General features: G+C 38.3%; 1 pseudogene; it reads left to right on the top strand.

Moving 5' to 3' along the window:
* Window positions 1-23,704, top strand: part of LOC100619411 (polyadenylate-binding protein-interacting protein 1-like) — a 94,779-nt pseudogene extending 71,075 nt beyond the window's left edge.
* The last annotated feature ends 603 nt before the right edge of the window (window positions 23,705-24,307 follow it).

Below are 24,307 nucleotides of genomic sequence, written 5' to 3'. Positions count from 1 at the left end.
AGTCTTCCTGACTCTGAAGTCATCTATCTATTTACTATAATATTCTACTAATATCGGACACAATTCAGAGTCATCAAAAAGTCCCATATGATAGGGGTCACGTGAAGACCATAAACAAATAAATCAGTACTCTGCAGTCAGAAGGGTGAGAAAGCACTCTACTTCACATTACTGGACTAGAGCAAGGGTTTTCAAACTGTTTTATCTCAGGATCCTTGAGCTGGGCCTTTAAGGATGGATAGAATTTGCATTTTTCTAAAAAATTGGATTTTTAATAGTGTAATAGGATCCTGATAGAATTTGGAGAGAGTCACCTGCCTAATCCACATGCCTGTTCACTTTAAATCTCCCACAATATCTTAAAACAAACAAACAAAAAATCAGCATAAGGTGGATACAGCTAAAAACCTCAAAATAGAGCCTCGGTGTGGTGAATACCAAGCTTGTGAGATGTGAGGGGGTGATAAGGAGAAATGAAAGCATGAGAAAGCTCTGTTAGTTATTATACTGGACTTCTACATAAGAAAATGATCCTGAACCTTCTGACCTTGCAGTACAACCACTGCTAAGCTAGCATGTAAGCCAGCTTTCTGAGCAGCTTTCCACCTAGAAATGATTCCCTAACAACTGGTGAAGTACTGCTTAAGTATACTCTGTTATTCTAAGAAAAAAGAAAGTTCTCTATATAACAAGAGCAACCAGGAAAGACGTATATGAAGTGATGAAAAGTAAAGTGAGCAGGACAAGAACACTGTACACAGTAAGAACAATAATTTTGATAATCAACTGAGAATGACTTAATTATTATCAACAAGGCAATGATCCAGGACAACTAGAAGGGACTTGTGAGGAAAAAGAATATCCACCATGGTAGAAGGAACAGATGGAATACAAATACAGATTGAAATATACCATTCTTCACTTTATTTCCACCATGAATTTTCCTATAGTGTAGGTAATATGTGTCTTGTTTTACAACATGGCAAACAGGGAAATATGTATTATGTGATAATATATATACAATCTATATCATATCACCTGCTCTTGGGGGGAGCAGGGAAGGGTGGAAGGAACAGGGGGGAAAAGAATGAAACAGATTTTTGGACATAACTAATGTGAGAATTTGATTGTCTTTGAAAACATATTAGTTATAATTTATTACATATTTATAACAAATCATATATTTTATTTTCATTATATATATTATTACATGCATATGTATATAAAGAAATAGTAACTCAAAAAAAAAGAGCAGGATATTCAATACTTCTGAAGAAAAAAATACCCTGAAAGACTAGTTAAGCGTGAAATATAATAGTATACAGTACGGTAACCATGAAAACATAACAGTAGCTAGCCATTTGTATAACACTTCAGATTTGTGAAGCAATTTGATTCTCACAACAATCCTTAGAGGTAGGTGCGATTATTATCACCATTTACCCATCAGGAAACTGAAGGAGAGAGAAATTAAGTGATTTGCCCAGAGTTACTTAGCTAGTAACTGTTTAAAGCTGGATTTTAATTCAATCTTCCTCTTTTGGGTTTTATCCATTGTGCTACTCATTATAAGAACAATGGACTGCATATGGGTATGATCTTTTCTTATGTGCTCAGGGTTATCCATTGGATTTCAAGTGACAGGGGAAGAAGAAAAGAAAAGGGCATAGATTTTAGAGGAGGAAAAAAAGGAAGAGATAAAGAAATAGTATTTACATTTCTTTCAATTGATTGGAGTGTTAAATTCTGAGTGTTCTATTTTAAGAAGGACTTTGATATGCAAAAATATGTCCAAAAGAGTGTGATAAAGATGGTGAGGGCCCTCAAAACTTTGTCATATGGAAGAACAATTGAAGAAACTATTGCTATTTAACCTTAGTTAAATAATAAAAGTTTAAGTGAGACATGTTGTCTCTTAATTTTCTTAAGGTATGTCATGTGAATGAAGAATTAGACTGCATTACTTGGTCCCAAGACAAAACTAGGAATAAGAAATAAAAGTGTTGAAGAGGCAGATTTCATTGTAATACAAGATAAAATTTCATAATAATAACTAGGGCTATCCCCTCAAAAAATGGAATAGACTCAATGATTACTTTTTAGAGATATTGTAGAGATGATCCCTATTCAGTTATAGATTGGACTAGAACAGTGATGGCAAACTTTTTAGAGATGGAATGCCAGGACCGGCCCCCACCCCACCTCCCCAGACTGAGTGCCATGTCCCTCCAAGAGACCACCCCTCCACCAAGTGCCAGGTGTACCCTGCCCTCTACCTTATCTGACATAGGAAAGGGAGAAAGTGCTCCCATTGGGCTGCTGACAAAGGGTTGAATGAAGTGAGGAATGTCCTCAGTGAGTGTAGGGGGAGGGAGTTACCTGAGAACTCTGTTCCCCTCCAGCTCTGTCACCTGTGAGCTGCCCACATTACCTCCTGAGCTGCCATTGAGCTATTGGGCAGAGAGGCAGGTGATGTGAAAAAATGTTATCAAATATGGTGGAGAGGGGGAGGGAAATAACTCCACCTGAGTCCCTCTGCCTTTCTAGTAATGAACTCTTAGGGGAAGGGAGCCACATGGCCATAGAGAGTTCTTTGCATGCCATCTTTGGCACCCATACCATAGGTTCACCATTACTGGACTAGAGCAAGGGTTTTCAAACTGTTTTATCTTAGGATCCTATTACACTATTAAAAAATTTTTAAAACCCCAAAAGAGTTTTTGTTTATAATGGGTTAGATCTATCAATAGTTACTCAATTGGAAATTAGAATAAATATGTTTTAAATATTTGTTGACATTTGAAATAGCAATAAGATCAATTCCACAATTCTATGAAAATAATTGTATCAATGGGATCCGGGAAGGCTGGATATTTTAGAGGTGACACAAATCAATGATTCTCAGATTATTTCAGTAAACAGACTACTTTGGCAAGGTCAAAACCCAACAAAGATTGACTAATAAACCTATCATCTGCTACTCAGTACAAAATACATTCCTATAGTGTTTCAGTGAAATGCATACTTTCTTTGAATACTGACTCCAAATTTACAAATGTAGGTAGAAATAGAATGATTTATGGGATTATAATGAAAACTGTAATTGTTGTCAGTGACAGCTCATAAAATCATTGATCTAGAAATAGATTCAATCTGTAAAGCCATCAAATACAACCCCCTCTTCTATTAATAAGGAAACAGAGGTTAAATGACCTCCTCAACATGATATATGTAGTGTTAAAGGCAGGATTTGAACACAAGCCAAAACTAGTGCTCTTTCCACCATACCAAGCTCCCTTTCAGTATCATTCTGTAAATATATAATATTATCTGATATTCAAGTGTTACTAAAAAATTGCTAAGTATCAGAGTAAATAGAGATCAGGACTTAGAGCCCAGAAGAATAATAGGTTGAACTCCTCCCTCAGATACTTAATCTCTGTGTGACCCTGGTCAAGTTTCTTAAACTCTCTGTGTCTCAGTTTCCTCATTTATAAAATATCTCCTACCTTACAGGGTTGTTGTGACAATCAAATACTAAAAGTTGTGGTAGAGACTTGAAGAGAGAGGTTTTTCAGGACAAGCCAAGATGCAAGAGTCAAGGATGGGGACCTATCTGTCAATCAAGAAGAAGGTTCCAAAGGGATTGTTCCCAGGAGGAGAGGCAGTTGAGCTGGCCAGGGGGAGAAACTTGGGACTTTGTTTCCCTCTCTGGAGTTGAGGTTGGCTAAGGACACTTGTGGGGCTGACTTGGTTTTGGGGACTTTCTGATCAAGGGAGAACCCTCTGCTCTCTCTAAGATTTTGTCTGACCAACATTTGGAGGAAAGCAAGGCTGAAGGAGAGATTTTTGAACTTTGTTTTTCTCTGGGGTTAAGCTGAGAGACCTTGCTGACTTTGTGAAGAAGAAGAAAGAAGATTTTAAACAGCTATCGTCCTCCATCTCTCTAACTGTCTTAGAGTCAAAATTTGTGACTGGACTACTTGCTCAAACCCTCAAAGCCTCTCCCATTTTAGATTAGGGACAACCTCATCCCTCTTACCTCAGTTTCCCATCCTGTTATCCCAATAAACCCCTTGACTTGAAAAGGAAAAGAAAAAGAATATCTTTATAGGTCACTAGGGGGAGAGAAGAAGCCAAAGGCTTCAAGAAGAACTGGGAGGAGAGGGAGACAGGAGGGAGAGGGTTGGAGAAGGAAGGGAGTGAAGGGGGGAGGAGATTAGAAAGATATACTGATCCATCAGCCATCAGTAAGGATCAGTAGGCAAACCCCAGAGCATTCCCCAGAGCAGTTTCCCTGTGTGGCAGAATCCCTGTACTAGAATATCTCAGCATTTCTCATTCCTATCTCTATTACAACCAAGCAGTTTCAGGTTCCCCCCTTAGCAGTTCTCTCTAGTCACAGCCAGAGTACAGCAGTCATTGCAACCAGAAACAGTTTCTTCAGTTTACCTTTATTCTGTTTCAAAGTGTATGTGCTGTCCTAAAAGTTTTGGTTTGGTTTTAAGCTAGTCTCATACTTATTCTATATATAATATGTAATAGATAACTATATTTTCACTATATACATCAGAATCATTGTAAAGAAAGCAATATGTGAATCTTGAAGTGCAATAGAAATTAAGAGCATTATTGTTATTGTTATTATTATTATCCATACAGCTTTTTCAAGGTCAAAATTTTCCCCAAAATAGGTATAGTCTTCATGGTTCATGATCCAAATTCATTTGGTTTTCTAATGGCCAGCGTTTCTAGCCTTAAGACTATCTTCAAGAAAACAATGAAATAAGAGAAAAAAACTCCTTTCCCACCAGGTCAGTTCCCTATTTGAATAGGAAAAAAAGTCAATTCATTCACTCATTCATTCATCCACTCACTCATCCATTCAACAATTACACATTGAGCACATATTGTCTAGTGTAGTAGTCTCTAGGTAACCGAGGATGACGATTGTCTTTGTGCCTGAAGACTTAAGTGGAAAAGTCGATGCACAGAGACAGTCCCACTCTCTCGGCATTGGAAGTCTGGGTCCAGTGGCACGAAAAGTCATTACACCTGAAGACTTCCTCAGCTGGATTGGATAGCCGTGTTGTCTTTTGTGCTCCAACATGCCCTAAGCACTCCACAGTGCTTTGCTGTGTTGCCCTCTCAGCCGTTGAACCTTCTTGTTAGTTTCTTCCTCCTGTTCTGCCGAAACAGTCTTCACATGCTGGGTGAGCAAAGCCCTAGTTCACCAGAGGTCCACGACAACGACCCAATGGCTTACCCTCACAAGGTTTAGCCGGCCTGTCGAAGCCGTTGCCCCGGGGTGTGGCCGCTGCTGCATGCTAGCAGCTCCTGGGAGCCACAAGTGAGATCTGGGTGTTAGGTGAGGGTCAGAGGCTGGAGAGCTGCCCTAGAAGGGCACAACAAGACCTCCATACCAAAGATATTACTCCTCCCTGAGCACCCCATACACCCCACATATCGTCTAGAAAACCGTAAATAATACAGAAAGAAGACTAAATGCAATATATGGTCCTTACTCTTAAGAAGAGTATTGTGGGCAAGCTGGGAAGGCAAAATGATATAAACATTGTATTAAGTCTGATCAAGAAGTATGGATAAAGTACTATAGGATGGTAGATTTAGAACTATTTTTTATTGTAATCATTTCAGTCATGTCCAAACTTTGTGATCCTATTTAGGGCAATGATGCTGGAATTGTCTGCCAGTTCCTTTTCCATCTCATTTGACAGATGATGAAACTGAGGCAAAAAAGGATAAGTGACTTGCCCAGGGTTACCCAACTAGTAAGAGTGTGAAGGCAGATCTGAACTCAGGAAGATTAATAATCCTGACTCCAAGTCTGGCACTCTCTCCATTGAGCCACCTAGCCACTCCTTTTAGAAATATAACTTCAGACTTCCGGTTAAGATGGCGGCTTAGAGAAAGCTAAAGCTCAGATCTCCGGAAAACCCTTCCCGACCAATCTCAAACGATAAGCTCCTAAGGCGCCGAAATTCAAAACGATCAACAGCACAGACCCTGGGAACCCTCCTCCTGGACCTGGACCCGGTTCAAAAGGTACGGCTCCCCTTAAAAGCCAGAACCCGAGATCACTCGGACCTCAGGGGTAGGAGCGCAGAGTCCAAGGCTCCGGGAAGCCGCAGCCCGGCCGGCTCAGAGAGCAGGGTCCTCGGAAACAACAACCCTCAGGGCCTTCTACAGTCCCGGTGAAAGTTACTGCCTGGGGCCTCCGCTGCAGAGAGCTGGTCAAAACAACAGCAACCCTCAGGGCGGGCAAGACAGCCTCACGGGCTGGATCCTGCTATCCAAGTCTCAGTGAAAGTCTGTGCTCTCGGAGCTTGGGGAAGCGGCAGCCCATCCCCCCGCAGGCCGAGGAAACAGCCTCACAGCCAGCGATTCTGAAGGCAACTTCCGGAAAGCGAGCCGGGGGGAGAGTGTGGCCTCGTGGTCCGACCCTTCCATTCCAGTTCCAGTGAGGCATATTCAGTTTAACCCAGGGAAAGCCCATAGAACTATCTGCCCAGGACTGCCTCTGAACACCAGAAAGAGACAAGAAAAACTAATCCTCCACATTCAGAGATGACAAACTCCACAGAACCACAGAAGCCCCAAAATACCAAGAAAAATAAGAAGAAAGGGGCGACTTTGGACACATTCTATGGAGCCAAAATACAAAATACAGAGCAGACAGAAGATAATATAAAAGAAAATGCTCCAAAACCTTCCAAAGGAAATGGAAACTCTCCACAAACCTATGAAGAATTTGAAGCAAGAAATGACCAAAAAGATGGAAGCCTTCTGGGAGGAAAAGTTGGAAATAATGCAAAAGAAATTCACGCATCTACAAAACCAGTTTGACCAAACTGTAAAAGAAAACCAGGCTTTAAAGGCCAGAATCAGGCAGCTGGAAGACAACGATCGTGTAAAAGAGCAAGAATCAATAAAGCAAAGCCAAAATACCAAGAAATTAGAAGAGAACATAAAATATCTCACCGACAAGGTGATAGATCTGGAAAATAGGGGGAGAAGGGATAATTTAAGAATAATTGGACTCCCAGATAAGCCAGAAATAAACACCAAACTGGACATGGTGATACAAGATATAATCAAAGAAAATTGCCCAGAGATTCTAGAACAAGGGGGCAATACAGCCACTGACAGAGCTCACAGAACACCTTCTACACTAAACCCCCAAAAGACAACTCCCAGGAATGTAATTGCCAAATTCCAAAGCTATCAAACAAAAGAAAAAATCCTACAGGAAGCCAGAAAAAGACAATTTAGATATAAAGGAATGCCAATCAGGGTCACCCAAGACCTTGCAAGTTCTACTCTGAATGATCGTAAGGCATGGAACATGATCTTCAGAAAGGCAAGAGAGCTGGGTCTCCAACCAAGAATCAGCTACCCAGCAAAACTGACTATATACTTCCAAGGGAAAGTATGGGCATTCAACAAAATAGAAGACTTCCAACTTTTTGCAAAGAAAAGACCAGAGCTCTGTGGAAAGTTTGATACCGAAAATCAAAGAGCAAGGAATACCTGAAAAGGTAAATATTAAGGAAAGGGGAAAATGTTATCTTCTTCTTTTACTCAAACTCTCTTCTATAAGGACTACATTTATATCAACCTATGTATACTAACATGTGGGGGAAATGTAATGTATAAATAGGGGGTAAAGAAAGACCAAATAGAATAATCATTCTCACACAAAGATTCACATGGGAAGGGGAGGGGAAGAAAAATCCTATAAGAAGGAGAGGAAGAGAGGGGGGGGGGGGGTTACTTAAACCTCAATCTCAGGGAAATCAGCTCTGAGAGGGAAAAACATCCAGATCCATTGGGATCTTGAATTCTATCTTACCCAACAAGGGTAAGGAGAAGGGAAAACCAAGGGGGGGAGGGGGAGAGGGAGAACAAAAAGGGAGGGTAAGAGAGGGGGGAGGGGGAGGGAACAAAAAGGGAGGGACTAAAAAGGGAAACATCAAGGGAGGGGACAAGGGGGACTGTTTCAAAGTAAATCACTGGACTAAAAGGTAGAGCCGAAGAAGAAAAGGTTAGAATTAGGGAAGGCAATCAAAATGCCAGGGAGTCCACAAATGACAATCATAACTTTGAACGTGAATGGGATGAACTCACCCATAAAACGTAGACGAATAGCAGAATGGATTAGAATCCAAAACCCTACCATATGTTGTCTTCAAGAAACACACATGAGGCGGGTTGACACCCACAAGGTCAGAATTAAAGGATGGAGTAAGACCTTCTGGGCTTCAACTGATAGAAAGAAGGCAGGAGTGGTAATCATGATATCTGATAAAGCCAATGCAAAAATAGACCTGATCAAAAGGGATAGGGAAGGTAATTATATTTTGTTAAAAGGGACTATAGACAATGAGGAAATATCATTAATCAATATGTATGCACCAAATAATATAGCACCCAAATTTCTAATGGAGAAACTAGGAGAATTGAAGGAAGAAATAGACAATAAAACCATACTAGTGGGAGACTTAAACCAACCATTATCAAATTTAGATAAATCAAATCAAAAAATAAATAAGAAAGAGGTAAAAGAAGTGAATGAAATCTTAGAAAAATTAGAATTAATAGACATATGGAGAAAAATAAATAGGGATAAAAAGGAATACACCTTCTTCTCAGCACCACATGGCACATTCACAAAAATTGACCATACATTAGGTCACAGAAACATAGCACACAAATGCAGAAAAGCAGAAATAATGAATGCAGCCTTCTCAGATCACAAGGCAATAAAAATAATGATTAGTAATGGTACATGGAAAACCAAATCTAAAACCAATTGGAAATTAAACAATATGATACTCCAAAACCGTTTAGTTAAAGAAGAAATCATAGAAACAATTAATAATTTCATCGAGGAAAATGACAATGGCGAAACATCCTTCCAAACCTTTTGGGATGCAGCCAAAGCGGTAATCAGAGGTAAATTCATATCCCTGAATGCTTATATTAACAAACAAGGGAGAGCAGAGATCAATCAATTGGAAATGCAAATGAAAAAACTGGAAAGCGATCAAATTAAAAACCCCCAGCAGAAAACCAAATTAGAAATCCTAAAAATTAAGGGAGAAATTAATAAAATCGAAAGTGATAGAACTATTGATTTAATAAATGAGACAAGAAGCTGGTACTTTGAAAAAACAAACAAAATAGACAAGGTACTGGTCAATCTAGTTAAAAAAAGGAAGGAAGAAAAGCAAATTCACAGCATTAAAGATGAAAAGGGGGACAGCACCTCCAATGAGGAGGAAATTAAGGCAATCATTAGAAATTACTTTGCCCAATTATATGGCAATAAATACACCAATTTAGGAGAAATGGATGAATATATACAAAAATACAAACTGCCTAGACTAACAGAAGAGGAAATAGAATTCCTAAATAATCCCATATCAGAAATTGAAATCCAACAAGCCATCAAAGAACTTCCAAAGAAAAAGTCCCCAGGGCCTGATGGATTCACCTGTGAATTCTATCAAACATTCAGAGAACAGTTAATCCCAATACTATACAAACTATTTGACATAATAAGCAAAGAGGGAGTTCTACCAAACTCCTTTTACGACACAAACATGGTACTGATTCCAAAACCAGGCAGGTCAAAAACAGAGAAAGAAAACTATAGGCCAATCTCCCTAATGAATATAGATGCAAAAATCTTAAATAGGATACTAGCAAAAAGACTCCAGCAAGTGATCAGAAGGATCATTCACCATGATCAAGTAGGATTCATACCAGGGATGCAGGGCTGGTTCAACATTAGGAAAACCATCCACATAATTGACCACATCAACAAGCAAACTAGCAAGAATCACATGATTATTTCAATAGATGCAGAAAAAGCCTTTGATAAAATACAACACCCATTCCTATTAAAAACACTAGAAAGCATAGGAATAGAAGGGTCATTCCTAAAAATAATAAACAGTATATATCTAAAACCAACAGCTAATATCATCTGCAATGGGGATAAACTAGATGCATTCCCAATAAGATCAGGAGTGAAACAAGGATGCCCATTATCACCTCTACTATTTGACATTGTACTAGAAACACTAGCAGTAGCAATTAGAGAAGATAAAGGAATTGAAGGCATCAAAATAGGCAAGGAGGAGACCAAGTTATCACTCTTTGCGGATGACATGATGGTCTACTTAAAGAATCCTAGAGATTCAACCAAAAAGCTAATTGAAATAATCAACAACTTTAGCAAAGTTGCAGGATACAAAATAAACCCACATAAATCATCAGCTTTTCTATATATCTCCAACACAGCTCAGCAGCAAGAACTAGAAAGAGAAATCCCATTCAAAATCACCTTAGACAAAATAAAATACCTAGGAATCTACCTCCCAAGACAAACACAGGAACTATATGAACACAACTACAAAACACTCGCCACACAACTAAAACTAGACTTGAACAAATGGAAAAACATTAACTGCTCATGGATAGGACGAGCCAATATAATAAAAATGACCATCCTACCCAAACTTATTTATCTATTTAGTGCCATACCCATTGAACTACCAAAATACTTCTTCACTGATTTAGAAAAAACCATAACAAAGTTCATTTGGAAGAACAAAAGATCAAGGATATCCAGGGAAATAATGAAAAAAAACACATATGATGGGGGCCTTGCAGTCCCTGACCTAAAACTATATTACAAAGCAGCAGTCATCAAAACAATTTGGTACTGGCTAAGAAATAGAAAGGAAGATCAGTGGAATAGACTGGGGGAAAGCGACCTCAGCAAGACAGTATACGATAAACCCAAAGATCCCAGCTTTTGGGACAAAAATCCACTATTTCATAAAAACTGCTGGGAAAATTGGATGACAGTGTGGGAGAGACTAGGAATAGATCAACACCTCACACCCTACACCAAGATAAATTCAAAATGGGTGAGTGACTTAAACATAAAGAAGGAAACCATAAGTAAATTGGGTAAACACAGAATAGTATACATGTCAGACCTTTGGGAGGGGAAAGGCTTTAAAACCAAGCAAGATATAAAAAGAATCACAAAATGTAAAATAAATAATTTTGACTACATCAAACTAAAAAGCTTTTGTACAAACAAAACCAATATAACTAAAATCAGAAGGGAAACAACAAATTGGGAAAAAATCTTCATAGAAACCTCTGACAAAGGTTTAATTACTCATATTTATAAAGAGCTAAATCAATTGTACACAAAATCAAGCCATTCTCCAATTGATAAATGGGCAAGGGAAATGGATAGGCAGTTCTCAGATAAAGAAATCAAAACTATTAACAAGCACATGAAGAAGTGTTCTACATCTCTTATAATCAGAGAGATGCAAATCAAAACAACTCTGAGGTATCACCTCACACCTAGCAGATTGGCTAACATAACAGCAAAGGAAAGTAATGAATGCTGGAGGGGATGTGGCAAAGTAGGGACATTAATTCATTGCTGGTGGAGCTGTGAACTGATCCAACCATTCTGGAGGGCAATTTGGAACTATGCCCAAAGGGCGACAAAAGAATATCTACCCTTTGATCCAGCCATAGCACTGCTGGGTCTGTACCCCAAAGAGATAATGGACACAAAGACTTGTACAAAAATATTCATAGCTGCGCTCTTTGTGGTGGCCCAAAACTGGAAAATGAGGGGATGCCCATCAATTGGGGAATGGCTGAACAAACTGTGGTATATGTTGGTGATGGAGTACTATTGCGCTAAAAGGAATAATAAAGTGGAGAAGTTCCATGGAGACTGGAACAACCTCCAGGAAGTGATGCAGAGCGAGAGGAGCAGAACCAGGAGAACATTGTACACAGAGACAAACACACTGTGGTATCATCGAATGTAATGGACTTCTCCATTAGTGGTGGTGTAATGTCCCTGAACAACTTGCAGGGACCCAGGAGAAAAAAACACCATTCATAAGCAAAGGATAAACTATGGGAGTGGAAACACCGAGAAAAAGCAACTGCCTGAATACAAAGATTGAGGGGACATGACAGAGGATAGACTCTAAATGAACACTCTAATGCAAATACTATCAACAAAGCAATGGGTTCAAATCAAGAAAACATCTAATGCCCAGTGGACTTACGCGTCGGCTATGGGGGGTTGGGGGGGGGAGGAAAAGAAAATGATCTATGTCTTTAACGAATAATGCTTGGAAATGACCAAATAAAATATATTTAAAAAAAAAAACAAAAAAAAAAAGAAATATAACTTCAGATTTTATACTACAAGATGAGAGATTTAGAGGCAAAAGGGACTTTAGAGGTCATAGAATCTAATCCTTCCATTTTACATAAGAAGAAACTGAGATACAAAGACTTTTCCAGTCATCCAGCTAGTAAATGTCTGAGGAAGAATTTGAAACTTTCTCTTGATTCTTGACTCTAATATTCTAACCACTAGACCATGCTACCTCTCTTGGAGGATTTTAGAGGAGCAAGACATAATTTCTGGTTAGATTAATGAGAAAAGGCTTAATAGACAAGGTAGGATCTAAACTGGGTCTTATAGGATAGATGGGTTTTCAAGAGGCAGACAGACAACAGAGTTGAAACAGCCTTTGCGAAGAGAGAGAGAGTGGCATATGATCAAAAATGGAAGAATGGGATGTATATTTGGGGAATACAAAGGAAATTAATTTGGAAGGAATTGAGATTTTATGAAAGGAAATAGGAAAAGAAAACAAGCCTGAAACCAGAAGATAAAGTATTTTGAATACAAAGTCCAGGAGTATAGATCTTATCTAAAAGTTTTGCCATCAAGATAGTGGATAACATGACCAAAACTGGGCATTAGGACATTTCATTTGAAAGTGGAAGACAGTGTGGAACAATAGGAACAGAGCTGACTGAGAAGTGAGCAAATTCTGAATTCAAAACCCATCTCTGACAGCATTTCATCAAGATGATGGTGTGCTTCTGAGCAATTCACTTAACTTCTCAGTGCTTCAAGTAACTCTCTAAGTGTATTGAGTTGCAGAATAGTTCCTCTCCACTGGTAGAGAGTTGTTCTTCTGCACCAATGAAATCATGTATTCTTCCCTCAAAAAAAAAATCTATCAACAATGTAGAGATATTTTGAAGTTAGGAAAACAGGAAACAGGAAATCTAGTAAGGTGACTATTACAAGGGTTGAGACAATAGGTACAATAATGACAGCCTAAATTTTAAAGGTCCTTTTGTCACTAAAAGCAAATCTCTGATTTGATGGGGAAATTTTTTCCTTTTACTTTTATAATTCTGTAGAAAATTTGAAGCTCAATTCTTCATGGAATGTTCATGAAGCAAGAGTAGTAGGACTAGGAAAGGGAGATTTAGTAGATTGATGAAAATAGGGATAAGTATAATGAAATTGAGAGTAGTGCTTTTTTCTTAATAGTTGATGTTTTCCCAATAATTAAAGTGTTACTTTCAAAACTTTTTGTTAAAAAAAAAAATGACCCAGTCTAGACCGGTGGCAGTGTGTGGAGAGAGGAGGAAGTAAAAAACAAAACCTGTTATAAAGCATGATTCAACCCAATTTGAGGGTTAACAGGAAAAAGGTAGAGATGACAGTGTGTGAGGAACAGGAAGGAGCCCAGAATGGCTGTAGGGTTGGGTGAATGGAAAGCTAGTAGTGCCAATAACAGAAAGAAGAAAGTCTAGAAGAGGACTAGTTTCAGGCAGAGGAAAGATGAGTTCCATTTCCAAAGATCCGCCAGCTGCTTTCTTTTCTTTTTGCTTGTCTGTTCCAAATTGTTACCCTAAAGATTCCTTCCTTTTCCCTTTTGAGAACAGCATTTGGTTCCAGTGGTGTACGGGGATAATAAATAGCAGACTCTGTGCTATAATTGATTGAGACGCACCATAAAAAGCATGGTAATTTCAATCAGTGGAAACACCTATTATAACCCAGCAAATATTGCTAGGCTATGGGCAAGATTTCTGCCACAGGGGATAAAGAGCCTAGTCCCCGAAAAATAAAGTCTTATGTTTTAATAGTCAAAGCTGCCAGAACTCAAATTTTTTCCCTTTCTTAACATCCCTCCTTGTTGTCCCAGCTCTTTTGAAGACTTTCTTCTCCCTTTTCTTCTATCAAAATTCTTCCTTTTCTTTCTTCCCTCTCTCTTTTCCTTACTTCCCTTCCTCCTTCTTCTCCTTTAACCTTACAGGGAGCACTCTGTCTAATTTCCTGACACTGTAGACCCAGGTACCTGCAAGCCCAAGCTCCCTCTGACAGTTGTATGTGCCCCTCCATATATGAGAAAACAAAAACCTTTGATTCTTAGGGGACCATTATCCTTATCTCAAGACTGCCTTTTCATGGGAGGTAGTTGCTTACTATGTTAGTTAGAAGGGATGCATACTTTCTCTCTAGTCAACTATATTTCAGGGACCACTAATCATGTGAAAGTGGCATAATAAAGTTGAATGCAAACATGGCTTGATTTTGACTCATTTTAATTCATCACCAAAGAAGTAAAAATAGAATATACCTGGAATCTCTCAAACCAATGTTTTCCCCAAAAGTCTAGATATTTCCCAAACCCAAGAGTTCTTAGAGTCAGTTAAGATACTTATGCATAACCTCACCTATGTGAGTGGCCCAAAGTTGGATTTAGCAAAGTCTCCAAAACCTTCCCATTAACAACCTACACATCCCCCCATCAGATTTCCTTCTAGGAGAGTTCCATCAAATCAAGCTGGAGACTTGCTCTTGAAACTAGCTCTTGACCACAATGATTTTCTCTTCACAGCCTGTGCCTGGCAGTCACTTCCAATTCTACTTTTTAACCATCTTATTACTGGTAGAATAGCATGGTATGATCAAGAGCAGGTGAGATATAGAGAAAAATTCCTTCAGTTACCATTGTGTCTTTTTGATCTTGAACCAGTACTCCTCAAAAAGAAAAATCTCCCGTCTGCCAACATTTTCATTGCTTCTATATCTGAGCCCGTCTTCAACTCTTTTCATCTCGACTCAGCTTTAGGTGTTAGTATGATCCAAGACACCATGTCAACCTCTTACTCAATAAATTCCAGTGGCTCTCTCTTACTTCCAGGATTGATTTCACATGAAAATTTCCTTCCTATATTTCTGGTCTTCTTACTCTTTACTTTCCACCAGCCTACCCACTCTATAATACAGCTTCACTGACCCCATAGGGTGTTCAGAGAACTCTAGAACTTCTGGTATGAGGGCTTGCTGAGCCCTTTTCAGGGCTGTTCCTTCACCTTTGTTGTCCACCCTTCACCCAACTCTCACCTATAGTTCCAAAAAATTGTAGTATGAACAGTGGCCACAGCCTGGTAGAACTGTCTCAGCAGATGGGCTAAATCAGATTGAGGATTACATACAGACAGGAAAAATAGCAATTTACCTATTATTTATTCCTTGTACACCAGACTCTGCCACCTGCCTCTTACTAGGAGGTTGCTCCTAGGTGCTTTACTTTCAGATTACCTTCTAATTACTCTGTATATATTATTGCCTAATTATTTATTTGCTGTCTCCTCCATAGAATTTAAGCTCCTTGAACATAGGATTGTTTTTTTGTTTTCCCTTCTATCTCTACTGCATAGTATAGTGGCTGGCACACACTAAGCACTTAATAAATGGCTAATTAATGTGTTGAGATGGGAAACAGATATATTTGGTTACTATTACTAGGTCTCCTTTCTCTCCTTGATCTTTCTTCTCTATATCTCTAAATTTACAAATGTGATGGGAAGTGAACAAAGAGAGCAGAGACTTAATATGGTGGGAGATCTGAGCTAAGTATAGAGATTTTTTTGAGCAATATCTCACTTTATGCTCTGATTAATATTGGATCTGACCAGCCAGGGATTAGCTCAAAGTACTTAGTGCCTTCAGGCTTGATTGTAAGGGGATCAGCCTAGGCATTTTCAGACTAAGTGCCCAATGGTGGACAGTGGTAACACTGCCACCTCTTAGAAAGGGCATGAACTAGAGTAACTTACCATCCCAATGCCATTGGCTCAAATAGAGTATCTAAAGGTGATTTATGCCCCTATAACATTCCTATTGAATAATTAATACAAATACAATGTCTTCTGTTAGGCTTTATAGAGGGCAGCCCTCAAGACATTCAACTAAAGTGCTCCATGTGGGCACCAGTGTCACACTATAATTTCCCGTTATCTACTTTTCTATTTTTCTTTTTTCTCTTCCTCCTCCTCCTTTTCCTTTTTCTCTCTCCTCCCTATTATTTTCTCTTCTCTTAGGTAGCTGTTTAACTAGCTGACCTTCAAGGTCCCTTCCAGCTCAGATCCTTTGATTCTCCTCTAAGCTCTCCTTTTGTTTGACTTACTATTTCCTTCTCTCCACCTACTATGGCACCAGGTTGAAATCTAATTGGTTTAGGGTTTTTTGTTATGTTTGTTTCTTACTTTTTGTTGAATTGCTTCACATGTGCTATAACACTTTCACTTTGGGAGAGGTAAAAGATAAAACCATTTGTTTGAGATTTTCTACTAGATTAGAATTTCAGGCTCAATGCCTGCTCTATTGAATAGGCTGAGATAAGCAACAAGGGAAATACCATTTCATTTTCTAGACAAGAATATTCCATTGTGTTGTGATCATTCTTTATTTTTCTTAATTAGTTTTCATGGATGAAATATTCCCATTTCCACAGATACTTCAATTTTCTTCTCTTCCCTGGAAATGGCCAGTAATATTTGTTTCAAATTTTCAGGCTATTTAAATTTAGCTTTCAGGAAAATGATTACAAGATGCATTGTTTTTTTTGAGACACAGTAAAATGCAAAGGAGAGTGACAGTTTGGTGGTAAGTGGATTAAGAGCCAGGCCTAGAGATAGCAGGGCTGGGTTCAAATCTGATCTCATATATTTCCTAGCTGTGTGACCCTGGGCAAGTTATTTAAACCTTGCCACCCCTTACCTCTCTTCTGCCTTGGAACCAATACACAGCATTGATTCTAAGATGCAAGGTAAGGATATTTGGGGGTTTTTTCTTGTAAACAAAGCAGCATGGTAAAGTGGAGAGATCCCTGGACTTACACACATAGAAGCCTCTAATCCTACTTTTTTCAATTACTTGTTTTGTGACTATGACAAGCAATTTAACTTCTCTCGGCCTCAATTTTGTTCTCATTAAAGGAAGATATTATAGTATGTAATCTCAGATGATTGTCATGAGGACCAATTCAATTCAACAATAAGCATTTATTAAGTACCCAATTAAAAAGAAAAATGAAAATAGTGTCTATCCTCAAGGACCTTATGGATATAAGCATATTCTTCTACCATCGTTGAAGAGTCTTCTATAGCTTAATAAATATCAGTTACCCTCAATCCAGGACCTTCTGCTGAGATGGTTCTACCAGGGCATGGCTGCTTCTCATGTTACAGCTTCTTAGAGCCATAGATGAGAATTGAGTGAGAGTTGGGTGACAGGTGAACATTAAAGGTGCCTGAGCAGTTATGAAAAAGGTTCAGTAAGTTCTCACACCAGAGGTACCCCTAAACACTCCATACACCCCAAACCCATCAATGACTTAGGTGGACGTCTACCCCAAGCATATTAACTTCCCCTAATGAAATGGATGGATGAGAACAATTTGTTCCCACAGCCAGGAAGGCAGCTAAATCAGGTTCTCTAGAGCTCTTAGAGCTTAGTCAAGACATCAGTAAGATTGCATAGCCATCAAGTGCCACCTAGGCCATAGCCAGTCATCTTGACTTTGTCTTGCCACTGAATTTCGATGACTCTGGAAGAATGAGTAAGGCCAACAACTTTTCACAACTCTGCCTCACTTAAATCTAATTCACATGCAAGTCAAAATATCACCCCATGATGTCACTGAACCTCTTTGTAAATGAAGGATGAAGGACGAACAATAAATATATAATATATGAAAATACAAATGTACAAAATAAATCCCAAGTAATTTGGGGGAGGCACAAAGAATATCAAGAAAGGCCTAAAAGATGGCACTTGAACTGAGCCTCAAAGTTAAGACAATGTTTGTTGGGTTTTTTTTAACTTTACCAAACATTTATTAAGCACCTACTATGTGTTGGGCACTATCCAAAGTAAGTACTTTAGAAATATTTTTTTGTCCTCCTTACATTGAGAGGTGGATGCTATTATCATCTCCATTTTACATATATGGAAACCAATGCAAACAAAAGATAAATGACTTGCCCAATGTCATATAGCTACAAAATGTTCAAGTTCAGATTTGATCTCAGGCCTTCTTGACAAAGTGCAGGTGGTCCAAATTCTAACTGATTGTGCCCCCCCCCCTTTTTTTTTTGATTTTGCAAGCTTTTGAGTTCTAAATAAATGACAATCATTACTAACTTCCTGAGGGAGATATATAAAACCTCAATGTTACTAGGTAGTGTGTTTCCTACATTTTCAAAGATATAGTTCACCATTTGTGTAGCTGAGTCATGATTCCATTCTAACAGAGCTTCCAGAGACATGAAGAATAGTATATAATGTGAATTATGGTCATCTCTATGTCTTATCCAAATCCTAGACTGTCAACTCCATGACTTTAGGATCCATGTATTAGCTAAACTTTCCATCTCCACCAGCACCTAGCATAATTCTCTGAACACAAATGGTACTAAATAAATGTCTGCTGGCTAATGGAGCATTTAAATCATTCTGGAAAAACAGTCTGAGCTGGAATAATACAAGAAAAATTCCTAAATTTTTCCTTTTCTTTGACCCAGCAATTCCTCTGCTCTTTATAAGCCACAAGGAAATAAAAAACCAAAAGGGAATCTATATAAATTGAAATATTCAGAACAACAGTTTTTATACTGGCAAAAAGAAAAACTGGAAGCAAAATGGATGGTCCTCATTTAGGAGGATACTGAATAAATTCTAGTAAATGCACGTGATTAAATTATACCCTAGGGAATGACAAATATGAGGAATTCAGAGAATTTGAGAAAACTTATATGAAAAGATACAGAGTGAAGATAGAAGAATTAGGAAGGAAATATACACAATGGCTCCAATAACATGAAAGATACAATCCATCAGAATTAAATAAAATATAATTTGCGATCTCACTTCCAAAGAACTAATAATGAAGCATACTCCAGCCTACTCAGTAAGAAAGTAATGGATTATGTAGACAGAATATGGCATGTACTGTCAGGCTGGTCAACTGTGAAAATGGTTTTGCTTAACTATTTTTCTTAGTGCATGGGAGAATTAAATGTTGTGAAGGATGAGCTACTGGAAAGTAACTGGTACATGTAACTGGACTTCTAATCAAGAGCTCTGAATGTTGTAGTGATTGCCCAGGAAAACTTAATTCCTAACTGGTAACAAGAATGCTGCCCTGATGTTGCTGACTTGCATGAGAAATAGTTAGAAGAGCTCCTCCAGGCCAGAATACTAAGCTTCAGTCAGGACCATAGTGTTATGCCAGCATCCTCTCTATATATGGAGTTATAACTCCTTTCACATGTGCAACAACACTCAAAACTCGTGGGCTTGAAAATGAAGTTATATTCCACAAACCAAAAAAAAAAACAAAACATAAAACGCCTGAAAATAAAACAATATTTATTAAATGAATTAATTTCTACCTCCAGAAGTCACATGGTTAATTTAGGCAGTATGTAGGATGAATTTTAACTTTCTGTTCTCACATTTCAGGAGAAGAGACTTTTAAACCTATTCTGTATAGTGCTTCACCAATCTTCTAGCCATGTTGATTGTCTTTATTATTTAACTTTGCTCCATTTCTATGCAATTTTCTATCCTTTTGTTTTGAGTAAATGAATAGCTTCTCTTTGCCTTGTAAACATTTTGGATTCATATACTTGACAACTGTTATTCAGAACAACCCAAATAATAGCACATATACACATACCTCTCAGCAGTCCTTTACTTTAGTTAAATCACCCTTAAGACCTTAAATATTTCTTGCCAGCCCCCCCCATCTTTTTTTGTCCTTCCATTGGTGCCATTACTCTTCTCTGAATAATTCCACATCTTACTGTGTCAGCATCTTCCTGTAACCAAAAGCTCCAGGAAAAGAACCAATGGCAGTTGTCTTTTCCTCTCAGGAATGGAGAGGAAGCTATTTGATCATTTATGATCAGGCTAATTAAAGCAAATGATTCTTCTTATGATTTGGGGGATAGGTTCCCCCATCCTTGTCCCTCCACCTAGTTGATAAGATAGAATGGTCTAGCTCACTGATTGTCCAATGTGGAAGGAAGGACTTTTCCCTGAAGTTTCTCTTCTTTATTTTAGGAATTATTATTTAAGCAGCACTGTCCAGTTTATTGTACCTTCCACAGACCTTCTGTTTATTTTTCTTCCCCTAAATTCCTCTTTCAGCCTCTAATCCTGACATAATGGATTAGAGAATTAGTCTTGGCATCAAGAAAATGGGTTCAAATTCAACAACAGATATTTATTAGCAGTGTGACCATTAACAAGTCACCTCTCTGTCTCAATTTTTCCTGTTATAAAAAGTAGAGGTAAACAATAGCATTTACTCTATACATGGTTGCTGTGAAGATTTAAAAAAACAAAAAGGGAAATTATTTTTCAAACCTTAAAGCACCATAGGAATTATAGTTATTCTCTTTCACATTCAGAATTGCACAGATGTCCAAGCTCCATAGAATCAATCCATTAATGAGTATTTATTAAGCACCTTCCAATATGCCACTATGTTAGGTATTAGGAATATAAAACAAACCCTGCCTGAAAGTAGCTGATAAATTTTTGTTTAGAATGGAGATTGTTTTGTTTTGTCATTATATCTCAAATACATTGCATAGTTTCTTTGAACACAGTAGGTGCTTAAGAAATACAACAAAATGATTGAATTGTACAGTAAACAGAAATAAAGAAGTCATGGGAAAGTACATGCTATGCAGCGTGATAATCAGTTCATTCTTTAAAATGTTTATTTTTGAGGAGCTGACAAGTATAATGGAGCTTTATATATGCCCAGATCACCCCACATGGAAGAATGTGGGAAAGAGCAGCGAGCTGATTCTAGGAAAAAACATCTCCTTACCAAATGAACAGCTTCTTTCCATTCTTTCCATTCTGTATCCTCAGAAATGACTACATCTTTAAACCTATCCAACTGAAGCACACTTACTCTCCTTCTTGTGGTACCAAATGGTGAAAGTCTTATTTACCCAACATTCTCCCTCTCCCTTTAAGGTACTGTAACCCCAAGAAATGGGTTTGAGGTTTAGATCTGTTTTAGACTAAAGTGCTTAAGTCCCTAAACTTGGGAGCTCAAACATGGTGACCTTGGAGCCAAGATTCTTTCTTTGTCAGCTGTTGCTGCCAATTTATAGGAAAGCCAGGAGGATTTTGGACTTAGAACCTGATGGGTCTTATACTATATAGGAATTGTGCTAAACTATGAGTCTAATCTCCTTCCCTTGCCTGGAAATCAAGTTGATGTAAGGGAAATTACATCCCAGGTGCTTGGAAAATATTTATATGTGTATTCTTGTTATAGTTTTAAAGAAATATTCATTTTTAAAAACCAATCTGACTGTTAAATGATTAAATAGACCTGGTGATTGGGAAAGGAGATTGGATTCCAGATATTAGTGAGGGAAACAGTTGGTGGGGGATTGAGCCAAAGATAGAGAATAAATACCACCAACTCTCCCTAAGTCATTAAGGATAACTGAGAACCCTAGGGAGAGGGTTAAATGCAAAAGATCTGGTCTCTAGGCCATGGGAAAAGTTTGCTGTAAAGATATGAAATTCAGTGTGATCCACATAGGTGCAATAATTAAAGCCATTGAAACAATGGGATCAACCGAGGGAGAAAGGAAAGAAACTGATAGTACTGGTGGACAAGTGAATTTTAGAAAAGAGGATGCCGCTTTATCCTCTGAGCCTACAAAGAAGAAAAAGCAGATGAATGGGTGAGGACCTTAACTGGTTAAGAACAAGGGTAGAATGAATCTGAGGAAGTTCACATTGGTCAATGTCATTTCTTTCCAACAAAGTAGAAGGCAAGATTATTTACTGAAGGTAAGGGAGTGAAATCAAAGTCTTCAGCCTTCTTCTTTCTAGGTGAGTGAGACAAGTCAACTTTCTTACCTGTCAAGGCACATCACCTCACCTGAAAAATGAGTGAAACTAGACAGGATGACCTCTAAAGTCCCTTACACCTCTCTGATTACATCGGATACAGTTGTGAAATAACTATCACTATGCGGTGGGGCGGTCCAAGATGAGAGCACAGCTCCGCAGACCTGGCTCTTTCCTCCTTCCCCTAACCCTACCTCCTCTCTCCCAGATGGGGCAGCGGAAGCAGTGGCCACTGGAGAAGGAGAAAGAGCATGGTGGAAGGTTTTGACTAGGAAAGCTCCACCTAGGTTGCAAGATAAAGTCTTCCAGAGTGCCATAGCAAAGACCAAACCCAAGTGGTTTTAGCACCTCTATTAATGTCGAAGTTGTCTCTGAATACTCCAGCACTGTGTCTGTCAAGTTACCCTCCTAATTATGGAGATTGCTCCATGAAAATGGGTGTGATGGTCATCCTTCTCTTACAGAATATGCATAGGAATTTTTCAACATCTTACAGAACAACCAGGAAGTTTTGAAACTAAAATTGATTCGTTTGCAGATTCTTTATTAATGGACGCTTAGAAGACCTTGTGGAACTCAGCTACCAACAGGTCACCACTGTACCACACTTCTCTTACATGGGAGCCTGGCTAAGTAATCATTTATCTCATCATCTATCCCTTAATCCACAAAGTGAAAATTTCCAGCAGTTACTATTTAAAGGATGTTGAACTGTGTATGGATACAAAAAAACAGGCTGCAAAAGTGAACAAAGCTACCAGAAAACACTCCTTTGCACCCTCCTTGGATGAATTTTACCTTAACCTGGAGATTAAGATAACAAAGTTACAAGGGCAGATATTCTTCAGGTTAGTCCTGGGGACCAATTATTGAATGCCCCTTTTTCTAATCCTGTGAGCAATAATTTAATCTGTGCATAAAACCACTGAAGTTGATAGCCTGTTTTAGAAGATACATGGAAGGAAAAGGAAAGGAAGAAAGAATTCAAAGAATTGAAAATGTTGTCTTGGTTGCAAATTGTAGCAAATGTAAACCAGCTACTTTTGAAACTAGTAGAAGCTAGTAAAAGTCCATGCCACGTCAACAAATAGAGAAGCACCACCAGAAAATGATCTTAATTATTTTATGAATGAGCCAACATTTTATAAATCTGATGGCCATTCCTTTTACTGCTGCTGATCCAGATTACCAAGAAAAGTATCAGGAGCTATTTGACAGAGAGAATTTCTTCCCAAATTATGAAGAAAATTGGATAAACAGATCAAGGGCTACTGGAGACCCATACTTGAATGACATTTTTTTTTAAACCCTTACCTTCGGTCTTGGAGTCTGTATTGGCTCCAAGGCAGAAGAGTGGTAAGGGCTAGGCAATGGAGGTTAAGTGACTTGCCCAGGGTCACACAGCTGGGAAGTGTCTGAGGCCAGATTTGAACCTAGGACCTCCTGCCTGACTCTCAATCCACTGAGCCACCCAGCTGCCCCCTTTGAATGACATGGATGATGAGATGGATCCCAAAATAGAAGCCTAGGAAAAAAATTTGTTTAGAATCAAAGCATAAGAGAAAACAATAAAATTAGATAAAAAGATATCTTTATAAAGAGCACTTTAGATATGGTGATTAGCAAAACAATGAAGGAAGGAAACATGTCACATTTAAACCAATTTAAGGATGTTGAGTTTGTTACAAAGGTGTGCAACTTTAATTCTGTCAAAAAAGTAAACTTATTTACTATAACTTAAATTATGATGCACGTATTTATTTCATAATTCATTACTTGTGTTATATACATTACATATTTAATTATAATTAAAATAATTTTTATTATGAACTGTTTTAGCTGCAATAAAATTTATTTGAATTAGGTGAGAAAAGGGGGAAGCTAGGTGATTCAGTGGATTGAGAGTCATGCCTAGAGATGAGAGGTCCTGGGTTTAAATTTGATCTCAAATATCGCCTAGCTGTGTGCTCTTGGGCAAGTCACTTATCCTGTTGCCTGGTCTTTACCACTCTTTTTCCTTGGAAAAAGAAAGAAGAGAGGAAAGAAAGGAGGAAAGAAAGAAAGAGTCACTGCTACCATTATTACCACTAATAATCATAATAATAATTATTATTATTTACACTATTAAACCTTAAAACTACATTAAGACTTTGGGGATATCCTGTCTAGTAGTTT

This window comes from Monodelphis domestica, chromosome 7 (genome assembly GCF_027887165.1).
Source record: "Monodelphis domestica isolate mMonDom1 chromosome 7, mMonDom1.pri, whole genome shotgun sequence".
In the NCBI taxonomy this organism is placed as follows: domain Eukaryota; kingdom Metazoa; phylum Chordata; class Mammalia; order Didelphimorphia; family Didelphidae; genus Monodelphis; species Monodelphis domestica.
Note: the sequence above shows the minus strand (reverse complement) of the source record. Positions and strands in the feature narration are given on the sequence as shown.